At 43.3% G+C, this 16,365-nt stretch overlaps 1 protein-coding gene across 4 annotated transcripts in view; it reads left to right on the top strand.

Moving 5' to 3' along the window:
* The first annotated feature begins 5,017 nt into the window (after positions 1-5,017).
* wipf2 (WAS/WASL interacting protein family member 2) overlaps positions 5,018-16,365 on the top strand; it is a 44,421-nt gene continuing 33,073 nt past the window's right edge. For all 4 annotated transcript variants that reach the window (XM_033035016.1, XM_033035018.1, XM_033035015.1 and 1 more), the window contains exon 1: positions 5,018-5,321. The gene's annotated coding sequence lies outside the window, so the exon portion shown is untranslated. The remainder of the gene's footprint in view (positions 5,322-16,365) is intronic.

Here is a 16,365-nt window from a genome sequence, read left to right as displayed (position 1 = left end):
CACGCCTGATTCGGCAAATTCGAATGCTCAGGAATGAAGGAGATTACAAAGTGATCTACAGGAGGCACTGCCTCAAAATTCCAGCTAGCATCATCAAGGACCCACATCACCCTGGCCACTCTCTCATTTCACTCCTGCCATCAAGAACAAAAAATAGGAGTCTGAAAGCTATAACATCCAGGTTCATCCCAACAACTATCAGGCTCTAGAACACGGCAAACACCAAGCAAACTATGAACTATGAACTGTCTTGGTTGCACTAGGGGCAACATGGCTTTTGTTTTGCACTAATATTGTTTATTTTATTTATAAAAGTTTTTTTTGTTGACCAAGTTATCTGTGAGTACTGCGTGTACAGACCTGTTATGCTGCTGCAAGTAAGAATGTCATTGTGCTGTTTTTGGTGCATATGACAATTATGCATATGACTTTTGACTCACGTTTTTGCTGGGATCACAGTCCATTTAATTCCTCATTCTATTCTCATTCTGACCTATCAGTTTTTGGTCTGTGGTGCAGTCACAGTAACACCCCATGCCAGCTTGAAGAACAGCACCTCATCTCCCACCTGGGCACATTGCAGCCTTCCGGACTCAATATTGAATTCTACAACGAAAGACACAAAATGCTGGACTAACTCAGAGGGTCAGGCAACATCCCTGGAAAACATGGATAGGTGACCTTTCAGGTCGGCACCCTTCTTCGGACTGAAGAAGTTGTCCCAATCTGAAATGTCACCTATCCATGTTCTCCAGGGATGCTGCTTGACCTACTGGGTTACTCCAGCATTTTGTATCTTTCCTTGGTAAGCCAGCACCTGCATTTCCTTGTTTCTACATTAACTTCTACCATTTCAGATAGCTTGATTTCTGTTCAGGTACCAGGCAAACATTTACATTATTAGCTTGTTCGGAGAGTGGAGAACTTCTTCAAAGTTCTTCAAAGTCTACTCCACTGCGAAATCTCCTCCACGTATGTCTACTTTGAAGAAGTTCCTCTCCTCTATCCGAAGAACCAGTCTGAAGAAAGGTCTCGACCCGAAACGTTGCCTATTCCTTATCTCCATAGATGCTGCTTCATCCGCTGAGTTTCTCCAGCATTTTTGTCTACCTTACATTATTAGCTTAAGGGCCTGTCCCACGAGCATGCGACCTGCATGCGGCAAGCGCGACCAAACCGGAAGCGGGGGCTGCGCGGAGGTCGAGTGAGTGACGTGAAGTTCGAGCGAAGTCCGCGGGAAGTTCGCGCGTGACGTATGGCGTCAAGACGCTGCGTCCGGCGTCGAGACGCTGCGTATACCCGTCGAGGCGGTGCATACGGCCTCAATGTGGCTGCGGGCCGGCAGGCCGTTGCCACGCGGAATTTTTGAACACGGTCAGTTTCTCGGAGCCCGTAGATGTCGGGACCAGCTCCGCACAACTCCATACGGCTCCGGCGATCGAAGTAGGACCGGCCTCGCGAGGCTGTACGGCTCAAGCGACCACGTTAGGTTGCGCTTGCCGAATGGAGTCACATGCTCGTGAGACAGGCTCTTTAGTGCAGCTTCTTTTTTTTTCTTTAATTCACTCCAAGAGTAGAAGATACACCCAGCCTGACCTGCTGGTCTTGTCTTTAGACTTCACTTTAGACTTCAAAGATAAAGCATGTAAATAGGCCCTTCAGCCAACCAGGTCCGCGCCGACTAGCGACCCCCGTGTACACTAACACTATCCTACATACTAGAGACAATTAACATACAAGCCTGTACATCTTTGGAGTGTTGGAGAAACACGGAGAAAACCCACAGGGAGAACGTACAAATTCTGTGCAGGCAGCACCCGTGGTCAGGATCTGACCCGGGTCTCCGGTGCTGTAAGGGAGAAACTCTACTGCTGCAACACCGTGCCGCCACTTGTCCTCCTGAACTGCATTCGCAACTTCCGCTTTTATTTTGTCTCGGTTCTTAAGTCTATATTCTTATTCTCTAACACAGTGGTTCTCAAATGGGGGTACACGTACCCCTGGGGGTACGTGAGATTTTAAAATATAGGCCTACATATATTTAAAAAGTAGCATCCATGCAAAAATCCTTGGCACAGTGCTCTGTTTTAAGTCTTTTTTTTTCAACCAAAAATGCTTTGCGCTGGTTAGGGGGTACTTGGCTGAAAAAATATTTCACAGGGGGTACATCACTGAAAAAAGGGGTACTTGGCTGAAAAAATATTTCACAGGGGGTACATCACTGAAAAAAGGTTGAGAATCACTGCTCTAACACAACTGCTCCCATTCACTCGATGGACAGCTAATGTTGTTTACAGCTTATTCCCATGGGCACCTTAGTTTTACCCTATCAAATACGTCTCTGTCTCCTCCCTGCAATGTTGTAAGCTTCTTTTGTTTCCATTTCTGACCTGAAAGATGAACTCTATTTCGCACCCCACTGAGCATTTTACCATAAGTAGATAAAAATGCTGGAGAAACTCAGCGGGTGAGGCAGCATCTATGGAACGAAGGAATAGGTGACGTTTCAGGTCGAGACCCTTCTTCAGACTGAGCATGACTTGAGCATTTTACCATTCTCTGTTTCAGGGTTAGATTATTTTTTTGATTTTCACTCATTAGTGTTACCTGTTCCTTTTGTATACCTGGCACCCTCAATCATATGTTAGTAAATCAACAATGCTACTGTATGTCATAGGTAGACATAAGGTGCTGGAGTAACTCAACGGGTCAGGCAGCATCTCTGGAGGAAAAGGATGGGTGCCATCACCTATCCTTTTCCTCCAACGATGCTGCCTGACCCGTTGATAGACCCACTTTGCATTGATAGATCCACTTTGTTTAGTTGTAGTTTAGTTTAGAGATACAGCATGGAAACAGGCCCTTCGGCCCGCCGAGTGATAGCCGCACATTAACACTATCCTTCACGAGGGACAATTTACATGTATACCAAACCAATTAACCTACAAACCTGCACGTCTTTGGAGTGTGGGAGGAAACCAAAGATCTCGGAGAAAACCCACTCGGTCACGGGGAGAAAGTACAAACTCTGTACAGACAGCATCTGTAGTCAGGATCGAACCCGGGTCTCCGACGCTGCAAGCACTGTAAGGCAGCAACTCTTCCACTGCACCACCCTGTCGCCCCTTTGGTGTAAAGCCAGCATCTGCGGTTCTTTGTTTCTACTCTATCTCATGTTGCACTGTGCTGTTCAACTTTATTGGATACTGTATACAAGCAAGGAGAAGGGGAGGCGGGCGTGCTTATTCATTGGCATCTTGGTCTGCAGGAAGAATGTGAGGAATGCGTGAAGCAAGGCAACAGCAGTGGTCATGGTAGAAGAGGAACGGGCGTTTGAGGTGGGATTCGTATTCCTGATACTGCATTCCTCCTCCTCAGGATCGCTAACAACATACCCATGTGCTTGCATTCTTTTCTCTTGGTCCCTGAGGCATCAGAAACCTGCACAACGACTATCTCCACCCTTCAATGAAACTAGCTTCAACACCACGAAAATTGCAACAAAAGGCATTTTGCACGCAAACAGGTGAATTTGTCCCTGCCGATCAAAGTGCCTACCTGAACTAGTCCCACCTGCCTGCATTCAGCACATATCGAAGATAGACACAAAATGCTGGAGTAACTCAACTGGTCAGGCAGCATCTCTGGAGAAAAGGTATAGGTAATGTTTCAGATCGAGTCCCTTCTTCAGCCAGGTCCAAAGAAGGGTTTCGACCCGAAAAGTCACCTATTCTTTTACCTCCAAAGGTGTTGCCTGACCCGCTGAGTTACTCCAGCGTTTTGAATCTATCTTTGGTGTAAACCAGCATCTGCTGTTCATTGTTTCCATGTCGCCTTTAGTTGCAAGATATAACATTGAAGTCCAATAGAGTCCGATTAAGAATATTAGGTCTCCATTGAGGTAGATGGGAGTTCAGGACTGCACTCCAGGTGATGAGACAATGGTTCAGTTGTTGATAACAGCTGGGAAGAAGAAACTGGATGTATGTGTTTTCAAACATCTGTACCTCTTGTCTGATGGGAAAACGGAGAAGACGGAGTGACTGGGGGAGACTGGTCCTTGATTATACTGAATATTCATTAATTTGCTCTTTGTACCGTTTCATACCTCGAGTTTCTCTCTCCCCTGACACTCTGTCTGAGGAAGGGTCTCGACCAGAAATGGCACCTATTCCTTTACCCCAGAGATGTTGCCTGATTCGCTGAGTTACTCCAGCATCTTGTATCAATAGACAATAGTGCAGGAGTGGACCATTCGAGCCGGCACTGCCATTCAATGTGATCATAGCTGATCATCCCCAATCAGTACTCCGCTATCTTTAAGAGTGTCTTTCCTTAGTAAACCAGTATCTGCAGTTCCTCGTTTCCCCCACCTGTAGCCTTTGGTTGCTGTGGTTCTTCAGAAGAAGGGTATCGGCCCAAAACGTTGCCTATTTCCTTTGCTCCATAGATGCTGCCGCACCTGCTGAGTTACTCCAGCACTTTTGTCTACACACTGATTTTTGATGATCAGCCATGATTATATTGAATGGCGGTGCTGGAGCGGGGCCTTACATCGCCCGGCGCGGCTTTAAGTGGCCGCGAACTGCTAGCGCCCGCCGGGGCCTCCAACATCAAGACCCGGAGCAGGGCCTTACATCGCCCGGCGCGGCTTTAAATGGCCGCGGACTTGCTAGCGCCCGCCGGGGGCTTTGACATCGGGAGAAGAATGGAGAGCAGGGGAGAGACAAGATGTTTGTGTAAATTGTGTTGGTGTGTGTCTTGGTTCTTTACTTGTATGACTGCAGAAACCAAATTTCGTTTGAACCTCATGTGAGGTTCAGATGACAAATAAATGGCATTGTATTGTATTGCTGGCTCGAAGGGCCGAATGGCCTACTCCTGAACCTAGTGTCTGTGTTTCTATGTTGCTGCTGTGGCGGAGCGGCAGCGCGTTCCTCCGGCCACTGGGGTGCGGTGTCGAGCGGTGTTTGCTGCGCGCCCCCCCTCCTCACCAACCGCCGTGCACGAGCGCGGGCCGTGGGAGCGCGCAGCCGCCGCCGCCATTTTGTCGGCGGCTTTGAGCGTGTGTGAGGGAGAGTGAGAGGGAAAATATAATTTCCGGGTTGTTGGATGAGGAAAAAGTTGGAAGCGGCCTCGGAGGAGGAGAAGGAGAAGGAGAAGGAGGAGGAGAAGCGGCGGCGGCTGGGATCGAGGAGTTAGAGGGAAGGCGGGCGAGGAAGCTACTGGTGGGTCCGGGGGCCGCGGTATCGAACCCCCCACCTCCCGTCCCCGTCCCCCCCTACCTCCCCGGGGCTGGAGTATGTGACCGGGGCAGCAAGGTAAGGAGCCGCAGCCTGAGGCTGGGCCTCGGCCCAGGGGGAGTGGGGAGGTGGGGGGAAGGGGAGAGAATGAGGGGGAGAGAAAAAGAAGGAGGAGGGGAAAGAGGAGGTGGGGGAGAGAAGAGGTGGGAGATGAGAAGGGTAAGGGGGGGGAAAGGAGGAGGGTGGAGAGGAGGAAGGGAGGAGGAGGGAGGTGGAGGGGAGGAGGAAGGGAGAGGAGGAAGGGGGATGGAGAGGAGGAAGGGAGGAGGAAGGGAGGTGGAGAGGAGGAAGGGGGATGGAGAGGAGGAAGGGAGGTGGAGAGGAGGAGGAAGGGAGGTGGAGAGGAGGAAGGGAGGTGGAAAGGAGGGAGGTGGAAAGGAGGATAGGGAAGGGCAGAATGGAGGGGGAAGAGGAGGGAGGAAAGGGGGATTGGGAGTAGGAGCGAGGGACGGAGAAGGAGGAGGGAGAGATGCCACGGTTTCCTGAAGTTAGAGAAATAAATATTCATACTGCTGGGTGTAAGCTGCCCAAGCGAAATATGAGATGCTGTTCCTCCAATTTGCGTTTGGCCTCACTCTTTGACAGTGGAGGAGGCCCAGGACAGAAAGGTCAGTGTGGGAACCTGAAGGGGAATTAAAATATTTGGCAACTGGTAGATCAGGAAAGGACTGTCGGGGTCTCTGAGTTACTCCAACATTTTGTATCTATCTTTGGTATAAACCAGCACCTGCATTTCCTTCCTTCACAAAGACCAGGGGACTGTGACTAACCCAAGTACCGACAGTCCTCCGGGGTGGGCAACACAGAGAGCAAATCCTCCTGGATTCCAGATGGATTAAACAAGCAGAGGTGATGCTCGGCACCTGACAGGACCCAGCTCCAAGCAGGGCAGTCAGGCCTTTTGACACAGGTCAGGGATGGACCCGGAACTAATGAGAGAGGTGGAAGATTATCTATAGACAACCTATGTGATTAAACCTGCAGTCAATTCCCCATTCAGTTGCTGGCAAGGAGGAAGAATTGCCCATTTTTATCATTTTCTTGGATGCTGCTTGCTGTGCTGAGTTACTCCAGCATTTTGTGTCTTATATCTTCCGTGTAAACCAGCGGCTGCAGTTCCTTCCTAAACATCCTGCCCATTTTTAAATATCTGATCTTTGCAGTTTTTAGTTTGATGTTTTTTTAAAGGCAATCTAGGATCAAAGGATGAGGAGGAAGAAGTGCATAATCTAAAATCTCAAACAGCCACTGAATGCCTTTATTTGGAATGACGTACTTTCTTGTTTGTAATTGGTTTGAGATGTCGTTTATATTTGCCTGATTGGAATTTGATAGAAGATGTTGACATTGTTGGGGAGGTGGGAGGAGGTGTTGGAGGCTGGAACTGCATTTTATTTGAAAAGAAAGAAAACATTTTTTTAATGCTTAATAATAACTTTTTGGCTTTGACAATACTCGATGTTCGCTAATTATGTCATTCTAAAGTTGTGCTTTGTCATTGATGGTCTAGACGTCTCTGAAATCTGAATGATACTCATAAACTGTACAAAACTTTTGTGATACTTTTTGTGGAGTTTTGAGTGTGAACAGAGACTTGCTTTCCTCTACATTTTGCTTTAAATATTAAAAAAATACCGATACTGACTTGAAAGATTCTAATCATAATTTTGTCTTTGATTAAGATGTTAATTAATTGATATGAAAATCAAAAGAACTGCAGTGCTGAAAATATGAAATAAAGTCAACATCCTGGAAAAACTAGGCAAGTCAGTCAGATGTAGTTTAAAACGGAGGGTTTCATTAAAATAAAAAGAAACAATGGAGATGTCTTTACCTTGAATTGATGGAAGAAATCTTATGCAATGCTGGAAAAATTACTTGTAAAAATGTCTGCTAAGTTAGGGGAAAGACCTGTGTTACATATTCTTTTGTTTTGTGTGAAACATTTGCAAACAAAATCTAAAGTATTTTTGGAATTATACAATACAGTGATTAAATCAGTTATCCCTTTGGGGAAAATAAAATTGAAAACTTCAGTCTGGGGTGTAAGGCACAATTCTCAATTTAGCAATCTAGGTGACCAATTGGTTAATAGATTGCAATATATTACAGTAATTACATATACCCTGAGAGCAAGTTTTAATTGCTTATGGTCTTAAATTAATAACTAGAAGCGAGAGGGATTTGCTTTACAGTAATAAGGCAAAGCAAACACTTGAAATTTATTTGAAATATTGATTGAATGTGAAAATAAACTGGCTCGCCCCAAGGAATATTAGGAGGATAAACTCAAACTAAAAAAAGATATCCAGGTAGGGATTCTATTTGACAACCAAGGAGTACAGATTCTCTGCCAATTGGGGCACATTGGACCTACTCAAACCAGAGAGTTCTGCTGTAGACTGGAATCATCTTAGTGCTGACCCCAGGAAAGTGCAGTGATAGTTTTAATTAATTTAGTCTGCAACTTGGTACTACAGTCTACTTTCGCTTAGTCAGTGGAACAATCAAACCTGGGAGAGCATTAAGTTGCAAGTTTATCTGGAGATGAAAGGGTGGATTCTCCAGTTGTGTTTGCATAGGCTCACTGCTTAAATATCAGTAGCATTTTAGAGTACTGCGGAACAGCTTGGCTCAGGTGTTTGATTAGTGTCTGTCGGTGAGAATTGACTAATTTCCAACCTTACATCAAACATTATCATTTTTGGTCCAAAAGAAATCTTGTTCGGGACCGTGCCTCCAGCTCTTGCTCACAGATGGATAGAAATTAGAAATAATTAGTAAACAGCAAAGTGCAGATTTGAGCATTTACAGGCAGTCAATCAATATCAGAACTAAGGTCACCATCAATGTGAGCTCATTGTTCTCATAATTCTTTCCACATTCTTCACTAATTAGAGACGTTGATCTTCAATAATAATAAATAATAATACATTTTATTTATGGGCGCCTTTCAAGAGTCTCAAGGACACCTTACAAAAATTTAGCAGGTAGAGGAAAAACATGTAAGGGGAATGAAATAAATAGTAGAGACATGACTAGTACACAAAGTAAAGACAGAATACAATTCAAAACACAATATGAGGCAATTAATGCACAGATGAAAAGGGAGGGGGACGTGGGGCTAAGGATAGGCAGAGGTGAAGAGATGGGTCTTGAGGCGGGACTGGAAGATGGTGAGGGACACGGAATTGCGGATCAGTTGGGGGAGGGAGTTCCAGAGCCTGGGAGCTGCCCTGGAGAAGGCTCTGTCCCCAAAACTCCGGAGGTTGGACTTGTGGATGGAGAGGAGACGGCTGATGTGGATCTGAGGGACCGTGAGGGTTGGTAGGGGGAGAGGAGGTTAGTGAGATATGGGGGGGCCAGATGGTGGAGGGCTTTGTAGGTGAGGATCAGGATTTTGTAGGTGATCCGGTGGGAGATGGGAAGCCAGTGAAGTTGTTTGAGGACTGGAGTGATGTGATGCCAGGATTTGGTGTGGGTGATGAGTCGGGCGGCTGCGTTCTGGACCAGTTGGAGTCGGTTGATGTAGGTGGAGCTGATGCCAAGGAGAAGTGAGTTGCAATAGTCCAGTCGGGAGGAGATGAAGGCATGGATGAGTCTTCATGTCAAGATCAGATCTTCAAGAGCATCTGCTTGCCATTGTCTTGTGCCCACTGGATCTTGGATATTTCTCAAAACCAGTTTTCAATGTAAGTTGTTATGTCAGGCCGGAGGTCTGGTCATGTCAGTTATGTCATTTCCCCAGAGTCACTCTTGCATCTCAAATATTTTGGACATCTGTCTTGTGTGTGATGGGAAGACCTGCCCCCCTTTTCAGTTTCCATCCTGAACTCAAATTTACTTGGACCATCTCTGACAACTCCCTCCCCTTTCTTGATCTCAGTCTCCATCACAGGAAATAGACTATCAACTAATGTCTATTACAAACCCACTGACTCCCACAACTGTCTCGACTACACTTCTTCCCACCCAGCTTCCTGCAAAGACTCTATCCCCCTACTCCCAATTCCTCTGTCTATGCCACATCTGTGCCGAAGATGAGGTGTTCCATACCAGGACATCCGAGATGTCCTCATTCTTTTGGGAACGGGGGTTCCCCTCTCCCATCATAGATGAGGCCCTCGCTCATGTCTCCTCGGTACCCTGCGGCTCCGCTCTTGTTCCCCCCTCCCCCTAGTTGCAACAGAGACAGTGTCCCTCTAGTCCTTACCTATCACCCCATCAGCCGTTGCAATCAATACACAATCGTCAAATTTTCACCACCTTCAACGGAATACCAGCACTAGTCACATCTTCCCATCTCCACCCCTTTCCGCCTTCCGCAAAGACCGTTTCCTCCGCGACTCCCTGGTTAAATCATCCCTTCCTGCCCAAACCACCCCCATCCCAGGTACCCTCCCTAGCAACTGCAGACGATGCAACACATGTCCCTATACCTCCTCCCTCGATTCTACCTAACCGGAAAGGACTGTTGGGGTCCCTGGACAGAGGTTCACTTGCACTTCCTCGAACCTCATCTACTGTATCCATTGTTCAAGATGTGGACTCGTACATCAGCGAGACCAAGCGTAGACCAGGCAATCGTTACGCTAAACACCTTCACACAATTTGCCCGAACCTACCTGATCTCCCGGTTGCTAAATACTTTAATTCTCCTTCCCATTCTCACACAGACCTTTCTGTCCTAGGTCCTCCATTGTCAGAGTGAGGCTAAATGCAGATTGGAGGAACAACATCTCATATTTCACTTAGGCAGTTTACAACCCAGTGGCATGAATATTGATCTCCCTAACTTCATGGCTAGCATTACCTCCCCGCCCCCCTTCCCTCTCCCTCTCCCCCTCCCCCTCCCCCTCTCTCTCCCCCTTCACCTTCCTTTATCATCATTAATTTTTTGCATATCTTTCATTCATTGTTCTTTATCTCTACATCATCGTCTATATCTCTCGTTTCCCTTATCCCTATCCAGTTTGAAGAAGGGTCTTGACCCGAAAAGTCACCCATTCCTTCTCTCCAGAGATGCTGCCTGCCGCTGAGTTACTCCAGCTTTTTGTATCTATCTTCGGTTTAAACCAGCATCTGCAGTTCCTTCCCTGTTCAGTTTGTCTCGACTTGCATGCACACGAAACTCATCAACAGTTTAATCAATTTTCTTGCATTGAACTTGGCTTTCAAAAGACCTGACAAAGGCAACTGATTGTGGTCCTTGCACTCAGCTTCAGTTTTTTCCTTTCTGCCACCGCTCCTTTGAAGCTGGATCACAGAGCGAAGAACAGATGCATGATTTTTCCAATTACTTGAGTGAGATACAGTGAAACACAGACTAAGACAACAGTTTTAATTGTTAGTCTGTGATTAAAACACACTTGTTTTGAGAAGCCAATAAGAATATTGCACTCAGGCTCGCAACAGAAAATTTAACCAGAGTTCTTACCCCTGATATCACTTAAGTGCTCTCTGTGGGGAATTTTAATGTCTTGACTCCCACATGAAATATAGCCACTAAAGTGAAGCACCAAGAGGACAAATGGCATCTATGGGAAATGAATTAGAGTTTTCAGGAGATGGGGGGAGAGAATTAATATGACCAGAAGTAGGAGAGCAGTAAATTATGACCGAATCAGAGGAACCATGTGAAATAATGATTGAGAACTGAAGGCAAATAAATAATCTCTAGGATTTTTGAAGCAGAAAGAACCGAACGTGATATCACATGTCGCATTGCATGCAGGAGTGGGAGAGCAAAGGACAGGGGAATTGCATAATATCCCTCTGAAGCCCTGCCCTGTCAATGATTGATTCAGTCCAGTGTTTACATTCTGTTGGATAGAATAATTTTAATGCACTGTTGATTCACTCTGTTGTGGTAGTCTTCTGCAGTGAGTTTGCAGCACCATTCCATCACTTTATAATTAAAGACTGGGAATTTGAGCTTATAACAATGGCTATATAAAAAATAAACCGACGGAAACAGGCAGTATATGTGGGAAAGAACTGCAGGTCCAGCTTTACACTGAAGATAGACACAAAATGCTGGAGTAACTCAGTGGGACAGGACAGCACCTCTGAAGAGAAGGAATGAGTGATGTTTTGGGCCAAGACCCTTCTTCAGGCTAGGAATTGCATCTGGAGGTGGTTGGTCTGCATTAATTCACTATATTTTCTAGCAAGTGACAGATGGTGAAACATTCTATTTCTTTTTCATTTTTATTTCTCAATTATATGATTTTTTTGAAAAAAGTTTCAAAAATGGAACATTTAGTAGTCTCTCTTTGTTTTGTCATGCTGAACTTGTATAATTGTACTTGGAGGTTTTGCTTTAGAAAGTGACAATTTTGTATCCCAACTAAGGTTATGGAGCTTTAAATCCTGGAGTGTTTGTGCATATTGTAGCAATTACTGCTCTTGTGAAAATGAGGAAATTAGTCCAGATTACGAAGTTCTGTCGAAGAAAGTTGTGGACTTAGATGCAAATGCTGTTATCCTTGTATTACCATGAAAGTCCATTTCTCAGTGAAAGTTTAGTTACGTTGAATTGGACAGTTATCACAGGGCATTGGATTGAGTATGTCTGCATTTGGGGATGCCTAGCTGGATAATATGGATTTAACTTACTTAACAAACAATCACCATAGCTGGAATACTCAGCTTTAACCTGGCAATCATTAATTAACCACATAGATCCAGCCTGACCACTCCACTTCAGGCTTTGATTGCATTGAACATAATTAGTTATTGGACATAGAGTATTTTAATAGTAAGGCCATTGCTACTCAAGAACTTCAGGTAACTTAATTGAATGCAACATTATTGCAGGTAATATAAGTTACAAGTACTTTTTATTTAAATATATTGAATCCCAGTGCAAATAAATATGTCATATGTACCCTGAGCTGTCTTGGGGAAGTAGCTGCAAAATGTTTTCAACTATTGTATAAAATAGAAATGGATCAATTCTCAGGTTGAACTTCTGGTCAGTTTTGGGAAGGAACTTCAATGGAAGGCAAGGTTTTGGTGTAAAACTAGATTGGGAGAGATGATGTTTTACAGATTTCACCTGTTCACGGTCCAGAGTTTTCCTGAATATACACCGTGTGTGGGAATCGAACATGACTATAATGGCACCTGTAGATGAATAAACCACTATTGATCAGTGTGCAAGTTTGCCCATAGAAAATTGACAATTCTCATTAGATTCACACCCCATGCCATTCAAATGTTGAAATATAATGGGTCAATACATTTCCTTGGTTTGTACCCTTTCTAAATCTGGGGCAGTGAGAAGCCAATTCCTCATGTTTCAAAGTTAGCCATGGATAATATGGATTTTTATTATTTTGTTTGCTCCCATGTTTTTTCACCCCATGTTTAAAAAAAACCCCAGCATCTGTTAAAATATTTACACTGGCCACTGCTTTCATGCTTGAACCAAGGACTACGTATAATCTGTGGAGAGCACCCACAGGATGTACACAAACCAAATTCTTATGGTTTGGGTGCATAACATGATGATTGTTTCAGTAGCACTACGTGTGAAACCACACAGATGGATCCTCATACTATTATTTAACACTTTTTAATGCAGTTACTTTTCTGTTAGCTCCACTAATAAAAGCAATTAATCACTGGATCCATGCATGTCCATGACATTCGTTTGCTACTTTTTCTTTTCGAGACACGTGATAAAAATGTTTTGTGGACCAAACTCTCCAGGCAGCCTGGGCCCAGTTTTAAATTGCTTTTCTTTGTTGGTCAGGCTAACTAAAAAATGCTTCTACATCTGTTCGATGGGTTAATTGATGATTTGTTGAACCAAAGAAACTGGAAGGTTCCCTGGTAGAATTACTGTACGATGGTAACTTTTCCATCTTGGGAAGAGTCAGCTTCAACAATAAGGTCCTTGCCGGTGGCTTCATCGAGTCCTGTAACTCTTGCACCGGCGGAAATAAACGTCCAATCATTTTGACTAAAGGAAGCTTATTCTGGATTGTGATACCTCTTCTGTCAAATAAATTGGCAACACACATTACCTACATTTGTATGTGTGGGTATCTTAGCATGGTTTTAAAGATTGTACTTGTATCTTTGGGAATGAATTAAAAAATAATACTATGAGGAATATCAGTTGGAATAAAATATAGTTTTTTTAATATTGTAGTAATTTTTAGTTTACCAGAGTTTGATAATGTTTATTTGTAAACTGGTTAGACAATATGTTACATTTCAGGATATTTGCAGTTTCACTTTGTGTGACTAAAAGTTAGAATTTTGAAATTTCTCATTGGATATAGATGCAGAAACCAATCTTAAAACATTTCAATGGCAATTATCAGCCTACTGTCTGCTATTTTTTTTGCTTGTACGTTATTGTATTATTAATAATTCTCAGAGATTTGCTAATAAAATACTCGTGTCAAATCAGATTTGCATTTGTTTGAAATAGTATAGATTCATTGTCACTAGTGTAAGGAATTGATAGATGCTTCTACAATGCGATAGGCGCATTCTAAGATATTATGGAAAATCGCTTGAAAATAGTGTCAATGGAGAAGGGGGGGGTGGGTCCTAGAGATGTTTTTCCTGTGATCTTTTCATGGCATTGTTTTTTTGATGCTGCAAGTTAATTATCCTAAAGGCTGCATGTTACATTGATTAATAGAGTATCATTGCACAGGTGTCAATAGAAGTGATTACTTATCAATTTCAATAGCGACTTGCAGGTGAAACTGACAGTCTGTTCTTAAGAGACAATGAGGTATGATTTAATCATGTATTGTCTTTTCACTGACTGGTTAGCAAGCAATAAAAGCTTTTCACTGTACCTTGGTACACATGAAAAATAAACTAAAACTGAAACTAATTTTCATGCTCTGTTTTTACAATGTAAGCATGAGTTAACAATTTTACAAACTATAGAGATTGCAGGAATATAGAATGATATCCTCTGATATATAATCTTAATATGAAGCTTGTTCCTCAAAGTTCGTGGATCAACTTTCATATTTTGGATCTCCGAGTCATTGAATGTAGCTTTCACCAAGTCTTAATTTGCGAGTTTAACATCATACACAGTATTTAAATTCTTTAAACTACACATTGATTTTCTCTTTCCTTTAATTTATTGATTATTGATATATTGGTTCAGAAACAAAACACTGCTGACTGAATGATACCAAGGTCAATGATAACACAGCATTGATTAGAAACAGGACTGTGTAGAAATAAAGCTTCAACCATTAGTCAATGTTTCAAATACGACACTTTGTGCATGTATCCAGTAAGCCACTCTGCTCCATTAAACTGTAATGCTGCCCCATTATTTATTTTTATGTCTACCTCGGTTTTTATGAGCAGTTTCTGCTTTTAAAGTACAAATCATCTGAACGAAACATACATTAACAATTTACTGGGTATGTTCCTGATATGGGTTTTGGAAATCATAATAGGATGCAAGTTCAGTAAATGTATTACATTTCTTACAGATGTGCATATTTGGCCCCAGTCTTATACGTCATATGGGGATGGTTTATCTTCCTTTCACATTTTCTGTAATGGAAGTAGTCATTCATTCGTCATCCGACGTCACGGGTGCCCTAACACATACATTCTTGAGTTATTTCAAAGTAGTAATATAGAAGAGTTGATATATTGATAAACAACAGCCTTGAACTTAATATCCTGTCTGTTTCACAAGTATTTATTGAAATATGTTCCTTGGATAAGGATGTAGTAGCATTTTACCAAGTTATTTTCGTTCACAAGATGCCGGTTCTTGTTGGATGTACTTTAAAGGTATCATGTACTTTCTGTTGGCAGTCATCTAGATGTATATTTGAGTAAAGCTTCTGTGCTAATTTTACCTGCAGTGTTACAATGAGTTCTGTTTCATTGGGTAATGCAGTGTTCAATGGGAACCTTGTCAAGAGAAATCAGATGGACACCCTTCACATTGCTTGAAGACATCGATTTTCCATTCATCTCCCTCTTCTATCAGATCCTAACACGGCTTAACAAGAAAAAGATTCTATGAAATCATCAGTTAATCACAGCTCATATCATGACTTTAATATTTCTTGCTTGCTTACTACGTAGGAGGCAGCCAAAGGGTCCATTAGTCCCATATCTGCTCTTATTTGCCTGTAGACCTGTGACTTGTTCTTTCTCATGTGTGGTTATCAACTTTATTGCTAGTTGCCAACAATGGACTTACCACCTTATCTTTGGGATGTGGAAAGAATCCAATATAGTCACAGGATTAACATGTAAACTCCACTTGTAGCACTCAAGGTCAGGATCAAATGTGGTCCCTGAAGCACTGGAGACACGAGTCTACAGTTGCTGGAATTTGGAACATAAAACAAACTGTTGGATGAACTCAACAACCCAGGCAACATCTGCCGAGAGAAGTGAACAATCAACATTTCAGCTTGAGACTCTTCGTCTTGTCTGAAAGAGTAAGGGGGAAATGGCCAGTATAAAGAGGTGAAGGGGAGTGGGCAAGAGCCAGCAAGCAATTGGTAAATCCAGATGAAATGTAGATGATTGGCAGAGGCTGTCACGTGGAGGGAAGGGTGGAGAAAGCGACAAAGAATGTGGAGACAAAGGCCTCCAGATTTATGTAATCTGATAAGAAAGGAAGAGTGGAAAAAAAATAAGGGAGGGACAGTGGGCTGATGGAAACAGTGGAGGTAGGGGGTGGGGGACTCGGTAGGAGTGAAGTGTGGGTGTTGCGCCACTACCTTATGGATAGAGGAAAACATTACAACCTTGGGCAACACTGCTGTCAGGATGATGGAACAACGTCATCTTCTAATATAGAATTAACAAATACAGGAGTTAAATATACACAGGAAGCTATCAAAATATAACGCTGAAATACAAAGCCGAAATACCAAACCTGAATTTTTTCAAAGCTGTAGACTTACAATATTTATTTATGGTGCAGAATGCTGGCGAATAATGGAGTGTGACTTGCCCAAATGATCTCCAATTCACACAGTTGACTTCGGAGAGACCTTCCATATCATTTTGCCAAGAACAATCAAACCTTCTTGTACAG

This window comes from Amblyraja radiata, chromosome 16 (assembly GCF_010909765.2).
Source record: "Amblyraja radiata isolate CabotCenter1 chromosome 16, sAmbRad1.1.pri, whole genome shotgun sequence".
NCBI classification, from domain to species: domain Eukaryota; kingdom Metazoa; phylum Chordata; class Chondrichthyes; order Rajiformes; family Rajidae; genus Amblyraja; species Amblyraja radiata.
Note: the sequence above shows the minus strand (reverse complement) of the source record. Positions and strands in the feature narration are given on the sequence as shown.